This window comes from Stegodyphus dumicola, chromosome 1 (assembly GCF_044657685.1).
Source record: "Stegodyphus dumicola isolate Sdum_Otavi_A_Nest chromosome 1, ASM4465768v1".
NCBI classification, from domain to species: domain Eukaryota; kingdom Metazoa; phylum Arthropoda; class Arachnida; order Araneae; family Eresidae; genus Stegodyphus; species Stegodyphus dumicola.
In genome coordinates, this window is record NC_140768.1 from 60,884,675 (window position 1) to 60,910,030 (window position 25,356).

Below are 25,356 nucleotides of genomic sequence, written 5' to 3' on the forward strand. Positions count from 1 at the left end.
AATTCATATTAGAAAAATGTCAGTATAAATGCACGAATATCAAATTTCTATTTATGAAAAATTTGAATTCGAAATTTTTGTTTAACATAATTATATTTTTTACGTTTTTTAAAACAATGTCGTCATTATTTCTTCTTATAAGATAAAACTTGTTTGCGTCATAAAATTTTTAGAGGTTTTTCAAAGGCTAAATCTGTAAATTACTGAGAGAAGTTTATGGATCAATTTAGAGGATCAAGGAACTCCTTACTAACAGAAAATTTCTTTGCAAGCGGCTAATACGCTGGTGGACAAGGACGTATCACGAACGGCTGTATAGTGCGTTAAAAAGTGTGTTTGGATGCTAAGTAAAATAAAAATAATGGCAGAATAACTAAGACATAACAATAAAGATAATTTATTATGCTCTGAATTGTTGAAGGCTTTGAAAAACGTTCAAGAGACAAAATGGTCATATTGTGCTGAATATGTAAAGTGAAAAAAGAGCAATTACCGGCCACAGGCATTTTGGTGTAAGAGGGCATTTCGAGACATGGTCACCATGAAGGGTGATGTAAGATTCCACAAGTCATATTATACTTTGCACAACATTATCCAACGGCTGTTGGGGTAATTTCAGATGAGGGTGTCTTTGTTTGTTAGAGGGCATTGTCGACCAGCAAGACTCCTGAAGCATCCCAAACATTTTCAATGAGATTTAGATCTGGTAAACGTGCTGGCGATATGAGGCATTGAATAGCTTCACTCCCTAGCGGACAGCGACTATTCGATGACATGTTGCGTTGTCATCTACGAAAACAAATTTATCACTGACAGCACTACGGAACACGTGAACTTGAGGCAGCAGAACATCATTAATGAGTCGTTGGCCAGTCATTGTCCCAGTTGTAACCACAAGTATGGGGCGTGAGGCCTTTGATTATAGTGCGGGCCCATATCATGGGAATGCACCTCGGATATTGGTCCTTTCCTGAGTATTTCCTGGACGACAAGCAGTACCACTTTCAAGCCAAATCGAATGGTGTCTATAATCGGGAAACTGACTGAACCTACTCTCATCTAAGAATCTTACACTAGCACTGTTCTGTTGAGTCCAATTACGATGCTCGTGATACCATTGCAAATTGACCGTACGTTTCTGTCTAGACAAAAAACGCACACATCAGGGTAAAGTATAGTCCTTGATGCAAACGTCTGTCTACAGTTTTTCGAAAGATTTGCGTGCCAGTAGCAGCAAGTAATTGATCTGTCCCCTCAATAAACTGTGATTATTTTGTCGATAATACTATTATCTTCTGCAGGTGTCTTACTGCAAACACTTCCTCCCTCGTGAGGTTTGCTACACATTCCATTTGTTTGAAATGATTTCCGAAGATCTAAAACAACATTGTGGCTGACGTCAAAGTCCCTAGTAACATCTATTATTTTTTGCCCTCTTTCAATTTTTTTTCAATAATATAACCACTCCTAAAATCATCTAAGTGATGTCCTTAAGACATATCGAAAATTTCAAATTCATAAATTGATTCTTTACCGTTAAATTTTGCTTTTAAAGAATAAAGGTCAATACGTGTCAGATCCTTTATCCCTTTTATCAGCGCATCACGTGACGAACAACTTCGGCAATAAAAAGTTTGCATACGCACAACACGTCTTACAGTTTATAATTTCCGCACTTTTGCTAATTTCCATATTTTCCTGCCTTCCATTTTGTGGTTTCTATCGCTGCTACTGTCATCCGTCCCTAGCAATTGTCCACAAGTATATAAGAATTCAAACTCTTTACGTTTGTATTCTAACGGTTACCATGTCATCAGAATTTTTGTAGTATGAAACTTTACGTTATGATTTCCATTTCTTAACATATAATTATAACTCTATAACGAATCATTCAAGATACAGCCATGTAACCTTTCGAAAATATCTTACACTTTTAGCACGTATTACTGCCAGAAATCGATGATGTCTTACGGTATACAACATATTTCGTGATATGTACTTCCTGACGTTGTTGATTGCCAGGATCAGATTTGCCTTTTAAAGTACATTGAAACCTAGCTGGTTCGACCAGCAACGGCTCTAAACAAATTTTATTATTAGAGAAAGTGGTATACTTTGGAAAGCAATATCAATTATTTATATCCTTAGACGTGATCAGAGGTGTTTGTCTATGGTAGATGGTCACCCTGAGATACTTTATTCATTGATTCAGTGTGACTAGAAGTGCTAAGTTTTAGTGTACTTTTATTTTTATTAATTTCTATATTGCTTTGATTTTTGTAACCAGTTAAATAAAATCTGGAACGGTAGTAATTTATCAAGGAAGTGCTAATAGTTGACGAATAATTATATTATTAGGTGATCAAATTCGATATATTTGCTTCCCAAGAAATACATTTCTAACGAAGTAACGATTACAGTTTCAGTTCTGAAACTAATGAAGAATTTTAAAAAGGCATCTGGAGAAATTATACTCATTATAGGTCTTCAAATCCTCTGAATAAGACTACCTACATTATTTGTCCTAAAAATTTATTTAAGTACTTCTTGATATTATTTTAGTTAATAACATTTTCTATTTTGACAAATGCGCAAAAGTTCAATTAAATGCAAATAAAAGCGGTAACGAAAAATAAATCAAATTTTCTTCCCTGTTAAGAAATCTTTTCCTTTAATGTACAATTCTTCTGCAATGCGAAGAAATAAGAGATGTGATGCAGAGGCGAAAACGGCATCTTCTGAATTTCTATTAACTTCCGAGTAATCCCTTTTAGAAGTTTTAAAGTTCTTTTTCGAATTCCTGAATATGGAGCCACTATCCATACAATGCGTCTTTTGTTCGCTGAACTTCAGGACATCTTAGATAAAAGTTATTTTATTCTATGGAAACGAAACGAAAGAAATAGGAGATTTGCTGTTCTTTTCATTTTATTGCGTTGAGGAGAAATTGCCAGTGCGTCGAATACATGTTACACAGTTTCTTTTCGTCTATTTTAGAAGAAAAAGTAGCTTTCTCTCTTCTTTACTTCTTTTTGACTGTAACCTGAAAGAGCATAAGAAAATCTATTAAAGAGTAATGCAGAACAAATTGTTTAGTTACACGGCGAAAGGTTTTTAAAGTAAGAGAAGTGTTCTTTTAATAGCATAAGACATGTTCTTCACAATTTCATTGATCTTAAGGCGCAGAATTTGTACGAATACTTCAACTCATGATTTCAGTAGAAAATTCTTCACAGGAGTATCTAAATCTCAACGTATTTTTTAGCCATCGTCCCTTTTTGTGGATTCCAGTAATTTGAGTTATTTCTAGTGATCTCTTGACGTAATAACATATAGAAATATTTTTCATCAGAAAATGAAGCTTCTGTAACTTCGTGATTTTTGTCTTTGTAACAACAATGATGACAAAAAGTCAACTTCAAAAATTTTAAACAAATTTTATCTCTGTTCTCTGAAGTGATTGAATGTAATTCATAATAGTAAAAATAGTAGATAGTACAAAGTATGTACTTTCTCTGAATCGTTAGCATTTTTGTGATAATTTCATAGTTAAGAAGATATCCATTTTATGCCCTTAATTAAAACAATAGCAAAAAAAAAAAAAAAAAAAAAAAAAAACGTGGAGTAGGATATTTATTTTTTTACTGTAAGAATTCGCTATGTTAAAAGATTACATTTGACAAGATTTATGCCTCAGATTCGATTCGCTTCAGTGGAAATTAATTGAATTAATTACTTATAAGGAAGCATACTAACGCCTTTGAGATAAAAGTTCTTGTCAGAGACTTTCTGAGAAAAACGATACGCATATCTTATGCAGCCAACAAAGTCAGAAATAGAATACGAAAGTATTTATGAAAACTGTACCTCGCAGAGAACGTTGGAAAGAATCCGACCTTGTGATTGGATACCCTTTCTGATGGCATCATTCCCTTTCTGTTCGAGTCAGATGAGAAACTGTCTCGAGCAGATGAGGAACAAACTGCTTTTTTGTTGGTCACATCCTATGTTAAAAGAACTCCTTGGCGCCGTTTGGGTTTAAGAACAATTTCTAGTATTTGTTTACTTTTTTATTTTAAAGCCGAGTTACTATTTAAGTACCAGAAGTCTGTTTTAACGAATGAAAGCCTCTTATAAGCGTTACATGAAATTGTTTCTTATTATACCGATGTGGGATAAATTTAAAACAAATTTTGCAATGTTTTTCAAAGAAGGAGGTTATAATTACTTCATATCACGCTAATTCAGTCAATGAGAGTTATCTGATGGGTTCAACAGCAGTTTGTAGCAACGAAAACTTCAATAAATAAATTCTTGAGGAATCAGAATCGTCCATATTGAAGTTGTCAACATTCATTTACTGTATCGCATTAGTATGTCGGAGCTGTGCAAACGCAACTTAAAAAAACGAGAATTGCATTCTTCTTTATCTGGCTTTCAAAAACAACCAACTTTGATATTACGTTTCCAAAAATTGTTGTAAGTTAATTATCAGCTATGAATGATAACAATAGTATTTATACAGGTGTAGGACATTAAAAAATGACTAAATTATTAACTTTTATAACTTAATACAAAGAAGCATGTATACTCTAAATAAAACGGCTAAAATGTATAGCACTACTAGAATTTCTAGCTAAGTGTCCAATAGTCATGCTTGCTTCTTTAACTCGAATGCTGTTGCAAAATAATGCCTTAGTTTTACTTTCTACTAGCCAAAAGCCACATGCATATTTTAAAATAGAATATATTGAATTAAAATTCTGTGGGTTTTATTGAACAGTATGTAACATAAAGAAGAGACTAAAGAATGATTTTGTTCCTCGTGTGACTTTTCAAATAACGCTTAAAGGCTCTGCCGTGGAGAATTCGCTATGATGGCGCCTCTTCAGCGGGCATTTAGAAATACTATAATGGTTCAGATCGTCTTTTTCCCCCACAGACGCATTTGTCATTATTTGATATATTTCTTGAATAGAAATATGTCAGAAATGAGTCATGATAAATTAGATACTATTTTAAGTAGAAATTAGTGCTTTTTCTCTCTTTAGTGATCGTTGGCTGAAATGTATTATTATTACTACTTAGTTTTAAGGATAGTAGTTAACTACTTAGTTTCAAAGATAGTATTTTAAGTAGTGTTACTATTTTCCTTTAAATTAGAATTGTTTAATCTGCTTCTATTAAATATCATTTAAAAAGGACACTTTACACAGTAGTTTCGTAACGTGAAATGTTCTTACATTCAGAGATTATAAAATGAAATATTATAAAACATTTAATCTTAATATTAGCACGTTTAAAATTACATAAACGTAATTTTATTTGAAGTACTGACGTTTCACAGCAGGGATAAGAGGAAAGCGAATCTAATATTATAAACTACTAAAATAAGTACACGAAACACGATTTTTTTTCGATACAACTAGATTAAGACTGTTAACTATTAGCAATACTAAGATCATCATTAAGTTCAAAACTATCCTTGCAAATCCAATTTTGAACCTGGTTGACACAAGGAGCTTTGTTGATTACGTATTAATTAAATCCATGGCAGTTTTTAATGCCCGAGTTGCTTTCTTCGCGGATGAGTGCTCGACGAAGTGACTTCAGTAGAAACATTTTCCATTTCCGTTTGCCCTCGGAGTGTGTCACTATTTCAGTTAACGTCCCACTCACTTTCCAATAAGGAAGAAAGCCGGCGGCTACGTAAGCGAAGACTCGAAAATGATTGGCGGAAAATTAAAGACCCAAGAGTCTCTCTGAGAAGCATCCAGCTCTGCGATTTTCCATTTTACCTGATTTTCATTTCCTATACCTGTCATTCAAAATAAGAAGTGAGCTAGTATGGCAGTACTACTTAGTTTTAAGGATCTTACGTTATTTATTTTTATTCCAAGGAACAGATTACCAATACTGGATTTAGAAGAACATTTTGGGAATAAGTATAAAACAACAACTGTCAAGTCTTGTTTGAAGAGCATGTTTCACTTCCAGTTACCTGAGATTAACAGGAAATGAACTTCAGGACTCATTTGAAGTCATAGTGAACAAATTCAAATCTTAACTTACTAACGTAAGTTTATCAAACTATACATACTGTCAGGGGTACAGCTAGATTTTCTGCCCCTTGGTGCAGTCTCTACTGCTTCAGAATTCTACCATATCATACGGCAGCACTGATTGCACGGTTCAGGTGCGGGCGAGATGTTACAGATAATGTAAATAACTCTGATAATATTTTTACATTTATATATGTGGTAATGAAAATTTTCATTCTTAAGTTACAATACAATTTTGTATGTTCAGAAAAATCATTAGTAATTAAAAAAGAAAATAAAAATATTATTTTAAATAGTAAATAAGGAAGATTATTTTTTACGCGAATATAACTAAAACGATGCAAAAGAAAAGCATAACCAATCCCATACAGATAGACAGAGAAAGTATTTATCATGGCGGTGCATAATTAAAAGAAACATTCTCGCTGATAATTACTAGTTTAAAGATTTTTATATAAAAATAGGAATAATTAATTATAATCAATAAAGCAAATTCTTCAGGAAGATTTCAGAATTTGAGAAATTAACCTTCCAACTTCATCCTATGCGATTTACATCCATAAATTTAACAAAATTTGGCGCCTTCCACAAGAATTGGTTTTACCTGATTGATTTAATTGCGCAGCACCATTTTTCTCACTCTAGACACAATGAAGAAATCTTGCATTCAGTATAGTTTTTTTAAATACTACCCAGTCCAACAGGTAACGGAGAGTTCTCCTTTTATTGGCTTTTAAACAAAAAATTGAGGAAATTTTTGTAATCTTTAGTTATTTTATTCATTTAATATATTTTTCGAAAATAATTCTGTTATTATTTTTCTATAGCTTAGTAATAATCTAGTATGCTAATTAGTGCTTCCGTTTATGTTTTTTATATTTTGGACTCATTTATGCTAACATTATTATGAGCATTAAAACATTCTACCTTTTTAAAACTGATTGAAAGTAAAGGGATACATTTAAAGATAGCATGTTATAATATATATAGAGAGAATAGTATGTTTTTTCAAAATACAGGACTTTTAAAAAAGTGATTTTACTATCTTACATATTAATCTTAGACATGCATTTGTTTTCCCTAAATTAGGTAAAACTTTGCCGATAGAGATTTTGTACACACAAAACAAACCTTTTTATATAAATTTCCCGAATTAAAAAAAAAAAAAAAAAAGAGAACAATCTTATAAAATGTTTCGTGTACTGTTATAATTTAAATATTACAAAAAGTTCCATATATTAATAATTAAAATTCTTAAAGATATAAGGAACTAACTTAGTTGATTCGGATCTCATTACAAATACATACTTTCGTGAAATTTAGGGAAATACTTCAAAATACAAGAGGTTCGAAGTTTTGAAGATTAATGATCTTGAATCGCGTAACACAACAGTTTTTATTAACCTTGAAAGCGGTCCAAGAAAGCTGGGAATTACAAATATTCAGTGAGTTGTGCATGAAAATATGCCGAACATTTTATATTTAACTTCAGAAAGTATAAAGAATATTTTGACAAATAGACTTTTTGCTCAATGGGAATAACTTCAGCTTTTAAACTCTTTCTTCATCTATCCAATGCAGAGATGTAAAACAGAAGATACAAGTATTTCGTTTTCAAGCGACATGAGTGAGTTTTACAAAGAGGAAGTTTTTTTTTTCACGCTTCATTCTAATCTTTCATATAGTTTGAAATTAGCGTTTTTTGTGTAATAAAAATCTTGGTTTCTTTATATTCACCCTTGCATTACTTAATAGCCGGTTTTGTAACTAGATCTTGAAAGTCTGGTTCTCCGATATTAATGGACAGGCAAGGACTGGAATAACCTTGAGCACTCTCTCCTGTCTGTGTCTGGAAATTTCCCTCCCCTCCACATTTTCTCCTAATCGGCGGGAAGGTACCCTTTCCCTAGCAACCGTGCTCATCTTGTGGTCATTCTTTTCTGATGCTGGCTGGACATTTAATCGATTTGTTTACGTGTTAGCATGCGAGACAAATGATCCATTTGGAGGAAAACTGAAGGATAATATATATATATATATTACTTCCCTATTATAAGGAGACAGAGAGAAAATGTTTACGTTAAAATCCGTAAAAGAGGATATTCCTGAAGTATAGCATACCACCACATTATAAAGTACACAGGGCAGAGAGGAAATCGATAAAAAATATGCTTATGTTCGAAATACTTTAAAGCAAATTTAACAAAATGCATAATGATTATCATGCTGCATAAAATTTGCTTCTGTCATTCCTTTACCACCTTTAAAGTCTTCTCAAAATCAGACTATTATTAAATTCGAACATACGTCATGCATGCTAGGCAAAATTTAAAATTTCAGAAAACGTTTTTAGAATTTATTTAATACCTCAAATGGATATTGTTTTATGCTTCTAAAATCCCATCTGTTACAAGTAAACATCAGAGATATGACAGCCGTGCTGTTGCCAATGGACGATGCATAAGATGTTTCCTTTTTCTTAAATTGTTGCTGTTAGTAGGAAAAATTGAGTCATTTAAAAACTCATTTTATCTGTGATTTAACGTTACTTTGCAACAAGTATTATTTTATGCTATTAATGTAATAAATAGAATACGTATCTAATACTGTATAATCTCCCGACTTCAAAATTTCAAACTTTATTTTGCAAAGAAATATCGCATTATTTCGTTCGTGCTCTTATAATGTATGTAGTTAAAACACTCACCTGAAAAACTGAATAACTTGTGGTACGAGTATCGACGCAAACACGATTGTTTTTTAATGCTTTTTTCGGCGAAAAGCTAATATACTCTACAATGGAGTTCGAACTAAAATGGGGGTAAATGATAACGTGTCACCCACTTTGATCATCTGGGCTTAATACCTCTTCCCAGTCGCCGTTTAAGCGGGAAAGAAATTATCGGATTCCCCTTGACAAACTCTTGTGATATAAACGGTTGTCCTTATATGTGGTACAATTGGTTTCCCTTACGTGTTCCTGTGGTATAATGAACAAATCCAACTAGCAAATAGATCCATGATTTGAATCACGGTTAGATAGCACTATATTTTTCTCAATTTCTGCGCAGCAAAGATCTAGAGTCTGCATACTGCATTATGTATATTCTGCGTACTGCATTAAGCCTGCATTAAAAACAAAATGAAGTAGCAATGATAAAATTAATATTAATGCATACATAGCATTCCTTTCTCGAACACACATTTTTAATATTTTCATATTTTCTCTTTACACTAGTTGCCGTTCAAAAAAGTATGCATTAATGAACACAACAGTTTTTAAACTTGATATTTGTTTTTAGACAAGTTTTCATTTCACCCAAAAATAAAGATTTAGCTTTACAAGCAGGCAAGTGTAAACATTATTTTTATTCAAAACATAAAATAAAATAATTACATCAACATTTTATACATGTTTTTAACTAAACAAAATTAACCGTACTTCTTCTTTAAGTCATGAAACTACAGCCTGAAATTTTCAGATCACAAGCTGATCCATTTATTTCATCAATAGGGTAATGAAATGTGAGCCACGTTGTCGATTTAATAGTTTTCCTTCCTACATCGCAGTCCTTTCTACGGATACCTATTTTCTTTCCCTACCATCCTAGATATTATTTTAATTAACCAATTTCCTTAAGATTTTGATCTATACTATCACTTCTCATCTTCGTTAGATATCAGCAAATGAGTTTAAGGTGCATATGAGTTCAGATTATTCAAATCTGGATGCTTACAGTAGCATTTTTTTCTTACAAACTTCTGTTATGTTAGTTAGCCTGCTTTAGCCATTTTACTAGTCGAATATACACCGCGAATTTAGAATTTTAGCAAAAGCTTTGTTAGTAGATTTATATTGCAATCTCCTGCTCCCAACTGCTTTAATATATGTGAATTCGGCTTACGTTTATCTAATACCTGCAAGTGGCGGAATTTTGATTTCTACGCACAAGTTTTATAATATGTTAAATCCAAGTGTTTAATAAAGGAGCTTATTTAAAACCATGTTAAGATACTGCCGTAGTAGTTTCACAGACGGAGTAATAACTGGCTTGCTAATATTAGTAGATTTTAAGATCCTTAAGTTAGATTACACAGAATAGAGCCCTACATTGATAAGGAAATTATGCTGCATTGTATGTAAATTAATATCAACAGAAAACATTGCTCCATTTGATTTCAAATAATGCCCATCCCGCGTACTTACTACTGTTTCAAATGTACCCTTACAAAACGTTTTAACTCCAAAAATAATTCAAAAAAGTGCGTACAGTTTAAAAGATTCAAAGTTACAAAACATTAAAATAAAATGAAATCTGCTCAAAAGAATTGACCAGTGAGCTTTATTATAAGAGCGATTATAGGAAAACGTTTCGCATAGCTCTCAGATAAATAACTTTATCATAAAAAATAGCTAAAAGAACATCAAAAACGAGCTAAGATGCCAGGTAATGTAGAAATGTAGAGAGAGCTTCATTAATGTTTAGTTCCTTATTAAGAAATTTGTTAGAATCAATTAAAACATTTCATAGAAATAAAAAAAATCTTATTTAACCTTTCCGTTTAGATCTTAGTTTAATTCTTGAAAGGAAGTTTTATCCAAAAGTTAAATTTATTAACTCCTAGATCATTGGTAATTATACAGTCAAAAACGTTATTTTCCAGAGAACAATAAAAGCGAAATATAACATAGTTTAGGGCTCAGTAAAATGAGTCGAGGTGTAAAAATTTTGTTATAAAACTAAAAATAAAACAAAAATAAAGTTATTCCTACTATTCGCACTATTTTCGTTTACAGCATTTTTTAAAATTAAATTAGTGAGTAATATTTTTCATAACTTGGATGTCAAATGAAATGTTTACTATCGAATTAGAACTAACTACGACGGAGAAACACCCTGAATATAGACGTGACATTCAGGAGTATTTTCAAACCGTAGAATTGAAAGCCTCTTCAAGGTATCTGTTGTCGTCAATTTGCGATAACATGAATCTGAATTAAACTGACAATGTTTATTAATCGAGGCATAAGGTTTTTTTTATTTATGTGAAATATGTAACTCAGTACAGCAAATTTAACCATTCAGAATATATATACATTTCATTAAAGTATTTTGCATTAAATATTATTTTACACCAAGAATGCCATAAACAGTGTAGGTTTCTAATACTTTACAGTCGGCTTTCTTCAAATTTTCTAGCTCTACATTTAGTCGGTTGGTAGATATTCTGTCTTTGGCCTGTAGAAAAAAAAAATTGATTTAAACTAGAATTTTACAGTGTACAGATTCTGCATTCATTTCTATCTTAAATATTTTTCAAACGCGGATCACCAGTGGTCAAGCGGTCAAGTCGTTGAACACTGGTAATGCGGCCGGGGTCCTAATCCCATCGAACGAGCTGGCTGCATGGTCTCGTTTTCGTAGTTTTTTTCTATGTGTAACGTGTTTCCCTCGTATGCTTTGCCGTAATCAAATACACCGCCATCACCACCACCTTTTTAAATAGTAATATATAATTAAGGCAAAACTAAAAAGTAAGAACTGGTTATTTTAAGTAAAATTTTGAATGCATCACGCTCAAGTTCATATTCAGAAAAAAATGTTCACGTCAAATCACGAAGTAGAAATAACGAAGAAATGGATATCGGGTTTCGTAGCATGTAGCTAGCATGAATCTACGGATGAGACCTTGGTTTCGTGTCTAAAGACTAAATATAGGCTTTAAAGAAAAGTAAAATTCAATTTGAAGTATTGTTATAATTTTTAACCCTTTGATGTTGATAATTGCCTCGAAAATTTAAGCCAGTTATAGCCCATTGGTAGCTCAACGGCAACTGAGGTCTTTCCTGCTGCCTGCAGTAAAATTAATAAAAATTATTATTGCTATTGGTTACAGAATTCAAGATATGTGTTTATTTTCACTTTTATTTCCATATTCAGAACTGAGAGCATTGAGAATTGATTTTCGTTAATTACTTGCTTGACATGTTGACATGAGCACCTACAATATTCTTACAAATATGCTTCAAATGTATGAATATAAATAATTAATAGATAAATGTATTCAAAATAGCATTTACCTTTCCTTATACGTGGAATCTAACATTTACAAAACCACTGGCATAACTAGACTTTCCCCGCTGGGGTGGTCTCCGCTTTCTCTCAATAACAGAAAGGGCTACAATATATAAAGGAAAATAAACTGAAAATATGCGCTTATATTTTTGAAAGAAAACTTTAAATCCGGCATTCTAAAATGCAATTTTACTTATTTCATGATAGAAAATCATCGATTACATTGTAAAAGTATATACCATTGCTTCTATTCTTGCTCGTTATTTGTAGGTTTTAAGTACTTCGCAAATTATTTATTTTTCAGAAAAACTCTTCTTCAGCTAGAAATATTTTAAGCAATTGTGAGAAAATTCGCAGCAGTAATCATATTATAGTACTATTTGGAAATGTGATATGGTGACCTTAGTAAGGAATTCTGCCCTATTAATGTCAATGCGATCATACACTTGGAAACTGCAGTTTTTCATTCTGTATTTTGATAGAATTAAGCAAACTCAACAAAAACATGGAATTGTTGAAAATCTTACTGTGAGTTGTTCTTTGAATATTCTGTCTACTAAATATAAAAATCTTTTCTTTTTACAATTCAGTTCTGTATGACAATTCATGGTTCTTTACACATATCAGTTTTTTCTTTCGACTCTGAAAATCCATACCTTTAGGCCTTATAAAATAGTATTTCACGTGAATAATAACGAATCCAATAAAATACCACATGAAGCAGACCGCCCCCTCTGCCTCCGTAGTTACGCCACTGACGCAAACCTACCACTTAACAAGCTCATTTATTCCCTTTTAATGAAAACAAATTGAAGAAAGAAGTGAACAAACGGGTTATTAGATTTCTTCCCTGTATTTTCTATTAACAAATCTCTTTCTTAGTCTCAACTTCAACGTTTATTTTACCTTCTTAAAGAAAGTATGCGTAAGATTTGCATCTTCTTAATATGCTTTAGTTGAAATGAGGAGTAAACAGAAGAACTGAATATTAGATTTATTAATGTTCTTTAGGTTTATTCATGCTTTTTAGGTTTATCAATTCAGATTTTAGGTTAATTAATATAAATTAAGCCTAAATCTCACAAAATAAGTAAACAAGTGAAGAATAAGTAGTGAAAATTTCATACCAGCAATAGCCAAACGCCGCCTCTGGATCCACCAGTGGTTTACTAACGTATCATCTACAGCTCGAAGAAGGCGTTAGTAGAACCCTTTTTTGTCTTTAAGATCTGCGTCAGAGTTGATGCAACCGATGGAGCAGCGCCGGGCGTTAAAATCTAGGGACGGTGAAATTTCTGTAATTTAGGGAAGCACCGAGCAGCAAAATTTAGGGATGAAAATAATTTATAGGATTTAGCGAAGCATTGGGCTGCCGAAATTGGGACCCGCAAAGCTTCAATCGGGTAGCAAAATGCCTATCCTGCTTGCGTTTTAATATCAAAATAAAATACTTTTAATCTATGACGGGGCTAAAGAGAGAGTTTATTAGATTAATATTAAGTTTAATATTCATAGATAGTATGAACGCATAGGAATTTAAAGCGAAACATTTCATTTGATCGGTCGTAACTGGGTTTAAGTGCTCAGTTCATGGGAAGCAACTAGATGTGGTGTTTGAAAGAAATTCGCCCATGTAAATTTGTAAAAATAAAAGGAAAAATGCCTTTTTTACTACGATATCATCCTCAAAATAAGTAATTATTTTTAGAAGTCACTAAATAACACTGATATTTAATTCATACCTGCCTGTGATAAACATACTGCAGAGGTATAACTCTCCAATTTTAAAAGAATAGCTCTACGTAAAATACTGTTAGTTTAACAAACTTATAAGATTAATTTAATAGCAAATTTGTAATCTAAAATCGCTTTTATAGTAATTTCATTCATAACTGATGAAATTAATGATAACTTCATTAATTAATGAAGTCTTTTCTTAATTCTGGTTAAAGAAACATCTTCTACGAAAATGGAATGAACAGAAATAATTGTAAATATAAGAATTAATAAACTTGAAAGGCTTTGCATAAAAATACATATACATCCTATTTTACACACTTGAGTTTGGAAAACATGTTCCAGAAAATAAAACACGGCGAACGAAAGATTTTAGTACATAGTTGAATTTAATAGCTATGTATTCATTTTTAATTTACCAGGTGTGCCTTATTATACGCAGAAATGTGTAAAATCGAAGCATTTTCTAATTCTTGTAAACAAAAAATATTAATGCTAATCATATAGCCTTGACAACGTTCCAGCGGCTTCGAATCATTGTACAGTTCTCATAGATTAGTAGAGTAGCTAATTCGCGCAACCTTGAAAACCCATCAATGGAGATTTCAGTGATTCACATCCAAGGCAAAATGTAACGATTTCTATGAAACAATAATTGCGTGTAATTTCATAATTGAGGCGTTGTCTGTGTGTCTGATAATCAACTTAGTAATATGAAAAAAATAATTTTATAAAGTAGTAATTAAAGCACAGTGAAACATCTCTAGGATAAATATACACAGTTCTAGACCTTTATGTTCTGCGCAGCCTTAAAGAAATGAATGCGGCTAAGTCCAGTATGGTTGTTTATTTGTATAGAAATATAGGTTGTTGTGGACATAATCGCATACTTATTTATTTCCTATGCTAATATTATGATTTACTCGAGCTATATATGCTTTATATATAACAATAAGTTGTATATAAAGCATATATAAAGCTGAGATCCACAGAGAAAAGATTATGCTGTCAGTTTGGAGGGATTATAAAGGAATTCTACAGTTTGAACGTTTACCAAGAAACCGAAGGGTTAATTCAAACGTCTGCGTTCAACAGCTCACGAATAAGTGATGAAGTTCAAGAAAAGCGATCAGAATTGCCAAACTGTAAGAGTGTTGTTTTCCAACATGATAATGCAAAGTCACACACAGTTTAGTCATTCGCCAATACTTAATGGAGCTAGGCTGGGATGTGTTGTCACAACTACCATATAACCTGACTTTGCACCTTCAGATTCCATTTATTTCATTCCATGCAGACCTCCTTGAATGGTAAAGTTTTAATCACACGTAAAATCTCCTTTAATCTAGTTTTTGTTGACAAAATCAGAAGTATTATGAATATGGAATTATGACACTGCTTGAAAGATGGTAAAGGTCATCGACCAAAAACGGATAATATCTAATTCAATAAGGTTATATTTTTAAGTAAACATTTTGAATTTTCCATTTTATGTAAAACTGCAATAATCTACCAAAATAGCCCACCTTGCCAGCCCAATAACTGCGATAATTTTCACAGAATTTATGGTTTTGTCCTTCATTTAATTTGTGTGACCAGTGAGAAACTGTACATCTACGGAGTATCATTGGAATCAGCATGGAAAATCTGATATTCTGCAAGATATTAGTTGCATAATTACATAAATATCTATGCCGATGTACCGATACGCTGTCTTTGAACAAAATGAAGTCCAAATACTTCATTTTCAAATGCGGCAATAACCTCTTCGGTGGCATATCGAGGTAGGTGAAACTAAATCTTTGTAGGGTTATAGAAATACTAGAACGTATTTATCCGCTGCAGACTGCATGGTAGAGAACATAAGATTATCCTGTAAGTATCACTTGCTGTTAAGGACTAATAAAAGGAGGGATAAGGATATCTGCTTTAAATTAGCATTTAGGGTTTTCCGGCTTCTTTACAATTGAGAATTCAATTGAACAAGATACATATAACTTATGTATAACTAAGTATATAACTATGTATATGATACATATAACTTAATATTATGTATTTTAGTGTGTAAGATTCTCACTAGTGTATTTCTCAGTTACTGTAGAAAGTGACGAATCTTAAGAACTAGTTAGTGAATAATCGCTTAAGTTCGTGTAACAAGAAACAACAAGATGAAAGGGTAACTAATCCTTTATTATTCCAATAAGATTTAAAAAAACTCCGTCTTGGAGTGTACAATAAAAGCCGACACTTGGGCTTGAACTTAAGAGACTAAGAAATAAACTAAAACTAAGATTAACTAAAGAGATATAGCCGAAGCTATCAAGATTCTAATCGAGTTGGTCCCTTAACTCTATTTGACTACGAAGCTTATCAAGGGCCTGAGTACGGTCGATCGTAATAAAAGCTTTGAGAGAGAGTAGCCAAAAGGCAGACGCGCGCAAATCAGAAACTGATTCTCTCTAATTTAGCAAGTAGACTTCGCGGTTTAAATACCGCTCCTCCTCATTAAGTATTCAGAGTGATTCCAAAACTACGTTCTGGCCGGAAGTAGTAAGTTGAAGTTAAGAATTTGACAGGAAAGGAACTTTAACTTAAAATTTAACTGTTAATAAAATTAACATAATCCTTACAAGTGTATAATAATATTAGACGTTTTGTATTTATTATGCAAGATGTATAGTATTGGAGATGTGCAATTTATTGATACACTGCAAGCTGAAAAAGTGTGTTTAAGCAATAATAAAATAAAACTTTGTTATTAATAATATTGCATAACTGTACGTAATAACAGTATATTTCATTAAGGTAATTACCCTATATATGATATAGTAACTTGATAATTGTAATGGTTATTATGTAGAGTCATTAGGTTTATTTGAACCTGAAGATGTGAAATATGTGCAATGCCCTCACCGGGACTCGGACCTGGACCTCTCGAATACTCGTTGAGAATACCTTTACATCACGATGTCATTCTGGAAGGAGAGAGAAAATATCTTACAATTATACGTTACTTTCTATCAATTAATATGTGCAATTATTGATATGTTGTAAATGTGTATTCAGCATAATCAAAACAAAACAGTTCTATGTATATAGCAAGTATAGATATGCTTTCCCGAGCTGGGACAAATTGCTACATGATCCATATATCAGACGAGGCTTATCTCTGGCTGCGTCCTGTATGTCTTATGTATGATCATTCATTTCCATCTACAAATAATCAGCATCAACCTGCAAACAAATCACCTGAGTTCACTTTTCAGAAAACTCTAATTAAACTCTTTCTCCCAGTTTGCTTCTGCTACCACATTTTAATAAATAAACGATTAATATAATTTAAAAAGTTTACGTATTTAATATACGTAGAGGTTCATTTTTTTTTTTTTTTTTTTTTTTTTTTTTTTTTGCATTATCTGCCAGATTTTCCCTTTCGAGGATTTTCCGAAAAATATTTTCTCTAAGATTGTCGTTTGTGAAACACGTTAAATCTTCTATAGTTAAAAGTTTTATTTAAATTAACGCTTAATATCATTATACTGAATCTTTCCGTTACTTCTACTGCTTTTTTCTACTCCAGTAGACAGTGCAAGTAGAGTAAATTTAAATAACAAGTGAAATTCTAAGTTTAGACAGATGGCTTTGGCAACTTAGGACTAGAGCGCTCTAATACTAAACTAACTTGCTGAAGTGTTGTGTTGATTGCTAATGGGATTTTATTTTTTGAACGTGAGAAAGCCTGTAAGCAAAGAAGTCAGGTTCATAGACTTTGAATTTTATTTATTTACATATAACTGAGTTACTGTGCATGCCGCAAACAGCAAAAGTTAAGTTTTTGTTAATCTTCTTAATTGTAACCTCAAGATAAATACCAATAAATATTTCTATTGCTTTTACACTTTTGTTGTTACCAATTCGAGCTGCATAGGATTCTATGTAAGACAGAGCGAAAATTCCTCCGGCAGGCATGCAAATTCACTTTCTTCTTTGCTATGCGGGGCTCCGTGTTCTTTGATTAAGTGATTAATCTTGTATATTTAGTTTCTAAATGAAACTGAAGTCATAGATAGAATTGCATGTTGGTAACTACACTGCTGGCCTTTAAAATTGCAACACTAGTAAGGAATGATATAACGAACGTCAAAATCGCATTAAAGGAAGAAGAGGTTGGGGTATGTAAATGAATAGTATTTCAGCCCATTTAGACAACACAGGAGGGAGAAACGACATCTGAAGCACTGCATAAAAGAAAAGTTGTGTAGTGAATGTTTCATGCGGAAAGCGCTTCGCAAGGTTGAAGTTTGCTCAGAATATCGTGTTATGTCTCGAATAATAATAATAAATCCTTACCAGCAAGTGTAGGAATTCGATAGAGGCAGTATCGTTGCCTTATCGAGAGTGCGGATTATCGTTCCGTGGTATCGCCCCTTGCACTGGTCAACATCCAACCACTGTCATGTGACTGGGAAATTAATAGGTTGCTGAAGGTCATACTAAAAAGCATGCAGGATCTCAACGCCATGCTATGACTAACGCACGAGAGAACAAACATATTGTGAGGCCAGCCCTACTAGCCCTACTAGTTGTACTAGTTGTACGTACCAGCCCTACCAGCCCTACTAGTTGTACGTACCAGCCCAGCTGGTACGTACAACTACATCACGGACCACTAGTCAGGAAATGGGCATGTTTGGGAACGTCTAGTACCCGCTCATACGGTGCGTAGACTTCTGCAGTCGCGTGGACTATCATCACGACGACCCTTACTTCGGCTTCCCTTGACTAAGAGGCATAGAGAAACATGGCTACTCTGGTGCGCCGAACGACAAAGCTGGATACAGGAGTGGTACAATGTCGTCTTTTCAGACGAGTTCTTGTTCTTCGTGCAGTATTCTGATGGCCGTATACGTGTCTGAGGGCGCCGAGGAGACCTCACATCGTTTGCTTGCTTTCGATATCGGCACAGGTGCCCTGTACCTGGTGTGATGGTTTGGGCAGCCATTGGGTATACGACACGTACATCTCTAATTCGGATCGACGGTAATTTGAACGCAGATCGCTACATTTCTGACATCTTACCTCCAGTGGTTGTGCCCTATATTCGAGGCCTTCCAAACGCCATCTTCCAACAAGATAATGTAATCCTATATGTTGCACGTCGTGCTCTGACCTTCTTCGATACACAAGTATTTGATTGCTGTCCTGGCCTGCACGGTCTCCAGATCTGTTACCCATTGAAGACATCTGGTCATGGGTTGTTGAGAGACTGGCCTGCCACCCCTCTTCAGCTAGGTCACTGACCTTAAATATCTAGGTATTATAATTAAAAATAGGCTTTCCTGAGTACCTCATGTTAAAGAGCTTAAGCAGAAAATAAATCAGGTTAGTAATTCCATGGTTAGAACAACAGGACCTCACTGGGACACTCCAATCTCTATACTCAAAAGCTGGTACAGAACAATCTCAAAAAAGATCATATTATATGGGGCCGCCATATGGGAAAGGAAGCTTATATATGAGGAGGCAGCTTCTCACCATTCAAAGAATGCAACTTTTGATCATATGCAAAGGTTACAAAACATCCCCAACTGCGGCACTGCAAGTGCTGGCGTGTATCTCTCCACTGGACCTTCTAGTGGAGAGAAAATCACTATTATTAAGGACATTGCGTCTGGAAAATAACATCTCTCTGGGGTAAAAGACATTCTACCACAAAGACTATGAGAAGGGCAAGCCGATCATGCTTGGACACTCTGCACGTACGGATTTATCCCACAGAATACACATGCAATACATCCCGCCAAATGAGAAAGCATTAGCTATTTATACAGATGGCTCAAAGACGGAGAAAGGCACAGGCTGTGCCTACTGTGTACTCCAAGACAAGAGAAGTGATTAAAACTTGCGAAAGACGACTGGCAGTCAAAAATACCGTCTTTCAGGCGGAGCTTCTTGCATTAAAAGCAGCCATCAATTTGGCAAAATATAAATTAGGAATAAAGGTCAACATATATAGCGACTCTGCCTCAAGTTTGGAGTCCATCCCAGGGCACAGGCAAGGAATTCTTTGGTGCAAGATATTCAGAAAATTTTTCTAAGTATGCCACCAGATGACAGAGCTATTCTGATCTGGGTTCCAGCTCATGTGGGTATTACTGGCAACGAAGCGGCGGACGTGCTTGCGAAATCTGCAGCCAATGACTCCAGTAGACTGGAAAACACAGTAAGTGTCCGCAGTCCTATTTATAAAAATCACGCTCAATAGACTTTTACAAGAATGGCAGAAAAGATGTGAAAGGGAAAGCACAGAGAGGAGAATCTACAAGTTCTTTCCGAAAGTTACATGCTCAGTTAATACATACAGGGAAGCACAAACTCAGTTCTTCACTGGCCATGGTCCCTTCCCACATTATCTTAAGAGATTCGGCAAACGATCATCAGAATTGTGTGAATGTGGTTCGGTGGGTGATGCAGATCACTACCTCTTCAACTGCAAACAAAACTGATAAATCGCCTTTAAAAATGCCAAGCAGTGAATACTGGCCGCAATGGGCGGAGAATACCTGTGGCAACAAGCAGACGAAAACTGAAATAGAGGAGATGATCAGGCTATGCTCAGCAAGGTATTAAGAAATTCTCCCCCTCCCTTGAGAATTGTATCTTCTAGCATAATTTCAATAGCGAATCAAAATACTACAACAACTGAAAATCAACACTAGAAAAATAGCTCACCCCGTAGAATAGTAACAGGACTGTAAGAGCAAAACTATTGTAATGTAAGCATATTACTATCCAATTTGTATGTACTTAATAAAATAATATTGTAAAGCAGTTTAAAATGTCATTGGAAATCCAGTCAATGTGTAAATGAATTACAAGTTTACTTTGATTATCTCAGTAAAAGTATTGTAAATAGGAATTCAGATAATTTTTAAATGTACACATAACTGTCCTGATTTTATGTAACTATCATACAGGGGTTGGACAAAAATATGGAAACACCTTTAAAAAAACATGTTTATTTGCTTAATATGGTGTAGGAAACCCGTTGGCATCCAAAACAACTTGCAGTCTTCTCGGAATGGATAAATACAGTTCCTGTATGTTTGCCAAGGGAATATTATACCATTCTTCCTGCAAAACGATGGCAAGTTCAGATAACGATGTTGGCGGTGGAGAACGAGAACGCACTTTCCGTTCCAATGTAGACCACAAAGGTTCGATAATATTCAGGTCTGGTGACTGTGGTGGCCAGGGGAGATGGGACAACTCATCCTTGTGCTCAGAAAACCAGTCCTGGACAATGTGAGCTGTGTGAACAGGGGCTTTGTCGTCTTGGAAGACACCATCACCATGGGGGAACAAAGTTTGTACCATTTGATGAACTTAATCGGCCAAAATGTTCACATTAGTCTTGGCAGTGATGTGCCTTGACACAGTTATCATGTGGCTAGCAGAGAACCACGATATGGCTGCCCAAACCATAACAGAACCCCCGCCATGTTTCACTCTTGGCAACAAGCAGTCTGTATTATAGATGGCGTTTTCCAGACGTAAACTCGGCCAGAAGTGGGAAACAATGTGAAAGAAGACTCGTCATACCATATTACTCGCTTCCACTGCTCTATAGTCCAGGCTTTATGACTTAAACACCACCTTTTCCTGTTACGGGCATTAGCATTACTGATGAGTGGCTTCTCAATTGCAGTACGGCCAGCAATTCCCTGTTTATGAAGCTCCCTTCTAATTGTTTTGGTACTCACAGGGTTCGGTAACACAACATTCATCTCAGCAGTAACTTTTGCAGCTGTGGTCTTCTTATTTTTCGTCACAATTGCCCTTAATGATCGTCTGTCACGATCACTCAGGACACACTTTCGTCCGCGCTGTGATTTAGCAGATGATGTTTTTCAAATATGCGGAGAGAAATATTGGCGAGAGAGGAGTCTACCTATGTTTTGATGCAGAAGTCTTAAAAAGATTTTGTACTTGAGTCTAAGTTTCATTCTTTTTCAGCAATGTTACCTTCTTTCTTGGAATATACTCCTGCTATTATTGCCTAATAGGTTAGCCTAAGGATATTTAAAACTTATAAATGAGTCTTTTGGAAGTTCTTGTTCCATCACTTCAATTTAAATGTTTGTGAAGATTGTTAACTTTGATTTGTGTTCGATTTAAGCAAGCTCTCTAACTTGTTAAATAAAAATTTCATAGTTATTCTAACTTATGATTCTTTAAAAAACTGTGCTAAATGGAGGATAGTAAACTTTGACTGTGTTACTGTGCCTTTAATTGCAATAAATGTACGATATATCAGAATTAAATAATATAAGCACCAAATATATTACGTATTAATTTGAAACTGCATCAACATTCATTCAATGCATTCGTATGTCTTCAAAATGATGCTCCTAAAAAGTGTATTGAAGCTGAAAACGACCCATTACTCTCTTTCGGTTTTTGGTTTCGTTCGCGTAAATACTGTGCTACGATATTTAACATATAGAATAGATTTATGTCTTACAAGCATGCAGCCGTTCAATATGCGCACCAGCGATGACTTATTTCCTTTCGTAATTAGAAATCAGCAGGTGCTCTAATCCCAAATGATTCGCTTCAGTGGTGTGCGCGAATATCTACTGAATTAACAATGCGCAATTCATTCGATCTCTGGAGAATATTCAATAAATTGGTTTTCGAGATTATCTCACGAATATATATCTATACATCTTACTTGTGTTAGGAAACAAATATAATCAATAATAAAGAATAGTTTTTATCCAGGATGTAAAACTCTTCTTAGCCTCCATAAAACATAAGAAGTTTTTCTTTTGAAGCGAAATTTTTGCTTTAAGCTATCTCTAAATTAGTTGTACGCAGTAATCTGATACAATCACAGCAGAGGGAAGTTACTTTGCAATATTTTACATCCTTTATGTTAATGAATAGCTGAACATATTGTTCATAAAACATCGTTTCCTACTTCATAATCATGCACAAGGTATCTAATATAAATATCATGAACGAATTACAAGACAAATTTTCTATGATTAAATATTAATTTTTCCCCAAGACTTCCAAAAGTTCCCCAAGACTTCCAAAAGTTCCCCAAGACTTCCAAAGTTCCTGAGTTAGATAACTCTGAAATCACATGTAATGGTTCTCCTTTAGATACTCTAAAAACGAAATAATCAAGAGATAAAGTTACTTACGTGAGCGAATTACAAGCGTTAGAAGTAGTTATAAGCTCATTTAAATTTTATTTATAACACTGCATGTGAACAATGTATGCTTGAGAAGATTATTATTACTGTTCTTAGGATTAATATATTATTTTCTGGCGTCCTAGATATCCTATTATACCCATAAGATGCGATTAGACTTAGAAAATATTTCAAGGATACTTTTGTGTTTATTTGCTATATCGAAGTCACGAGCGTATAAAAATTTAGCAGCGTTCACCCCATTTTACAAAATTTCAATATATTTTTTTATTATATAGTTTATACAATTATCTTTATTATTATATAATTATTTTTGTGGCTTCCAAATATTTGATAAATGTATACAATTTCTATACCCGTGCGAAAATTTTAATGTGTAAAAATATAATAAATTTAAATTTAGCAAGAGTGATACAAAAAGAGATTTAATAAATTATATAAAATTTTATAATGATAAATAAACTTGAGGAAAATGAGAAAGCAGCAAAAATGTTCACAGCTAAAAATAACACATAAATTAATCATTACATGACGAATTAAAAATGGAAGTAATGGAAATTATGAAAATAGAATACATGAATGCACCGTAATGAATATATGTGACCATGTTATATTGTAATAAATTGCTTTAACAAACTAAAGTATTTAGAACTATCTGAATTTCAAATCAATATTCGGATATGTTAACGTAACTTTAACTGATTAAGTGGGAATGTTATTTAAATGCTGCTTTGAGCAGGGAAGGAATAATTCTTGCACTTACTTTTGCGAGTGATGGGAAAAGTTGCTGATCTAAAGGAATTTAACAGAGGATAGATTGTTATGGTCCGAAGTCTCGGAGCTAGTAAACTGCCTGACTGGTAGCTCGTTCACGATCTGGTATTGTTAGTATTTCTGCAAAGTGGATAAACGACGGTGAATCCAGCAGTAGACGCCAAGGTGTTGAACTTCCACTCGTCATAAAAAAAATGACGTCGGAGACTGTCTCGCTTGGTACAGCCAAATCGGCACCAGTCAGTGGGTCAGCTGACAGCCCAATACAGTGCAGATCCGAGGGCAAGTCTTCCGGAACACCCAGTTCAGCGGACACTGTTGAATATGGCACGGCGCAGAAAACGTCCCATTCGTGTGCCTTTGTTGACCAAGCATCAGCATGAACTACAGTGGGTCCGAGAGTATCCAGACTGGACCATGGATAAGTAAAAGGACAATTGCGCGGTCGCATGAATCACGATTTCTCATTCATCACTTCGATGGTCGTGTCAGGCCATCTTCCAGGCGAACAATTGCTCCTCCCCCGTACCGCAGGTCATATACGCGCTGGTGGTGGCGGTATTATGTTTTGAGGAACGTTCTCGTTGACGACTGTGGGAACTTTATTTGTGGTAGAATAGACCATGAAAGCTGCGGACTGTGTGAATACAATAGCGGATCAGTTGCCTCCTTACGTGACGTCTGTCTTCCCATCTGGAAGTAGAATCTTTCAGCAAGACAACGCCCCATGCCACAATGCTCGAATTGTGTTGTAATGTTTCGAGGAGCATGAGGACAAATTCCAGCTAATGTCCTGGCCACCTAAATCGCCAGATCTTAACCCGATAGAGCACATTTGTAATGCCATGGAGTCTCAGCTCAGAGCTCAATCACCACGATGCCGAAATATCTCGACTTTGAGTGACCGATGCTTAGATATTTGGTACAACCTGTCTCTTATCATCTACAAAGAACTCGTGGAATCTACGCCAAGAGTTGCAGCTGTTTTTCATGCCGAAGTCGTGCAACTCGTTATATATTGAGAATAAAATACTTTCTATTTATTTCTAAAATTATCAGTACATTACAGCAAGAGTCCAAGTTCTGAAGGCCATTGTAAAGTTGAGCAAAAAAGGAGCGAATTTATATTTATTATCGAGTCAAATTATATTTCCTGGTCTTTTTTTAATTTAAAAAAATAGTTTCAGCTTTGTTTCTATTTCGAAGATGAAACATCCTCTAACTTTTTCATTCATATATATATTTAAATGCAATTGGAATATAACATACGAAATAAAAAGTATACATACAAGACATAAAAACATACTTGTACTTCTCGACGTAACTTTCCATCATTTTGCTTTAATTTTTCAATTTTGTTTTATCAGTATTTTAAATTACTGTGGTAGCAATTATTTTAAATATATATTACACTGTAATTGTTTTCGATGATTAAATTTTGTTTTAAGGGAATATTCTTAAAGGAATTAAATTCTTTAAGGG

General features: G+C 34.1%; 1 long non-coding RNA gene across 1 annotated transcript in view; it reads right to left on the reverse strand.

Moving 5' to 3' along the window:
• Window positions 1-413: 413 nt before the first annotated feature.
• LOC118187656 (uncharacterized) overlaps window positions 414-25,356 on the reverse strand; it is a 36,541-nt gene continuing 11,598 nt past the window's right edge. The window contains exons 2-3 of the long non-coding RNA XR_004757996.2: window positions 12,145-12,242; window positions 414-3,043 (exon numbers count right to left, since the gene is read on the reverse strand). This is a non-coding gene — a long non-coding RNA (uncharacterized LOC118187656). The remainder of the gene's footprint in view (window positions 3,044-12,144; window positions 12,243-25,356) is intronic.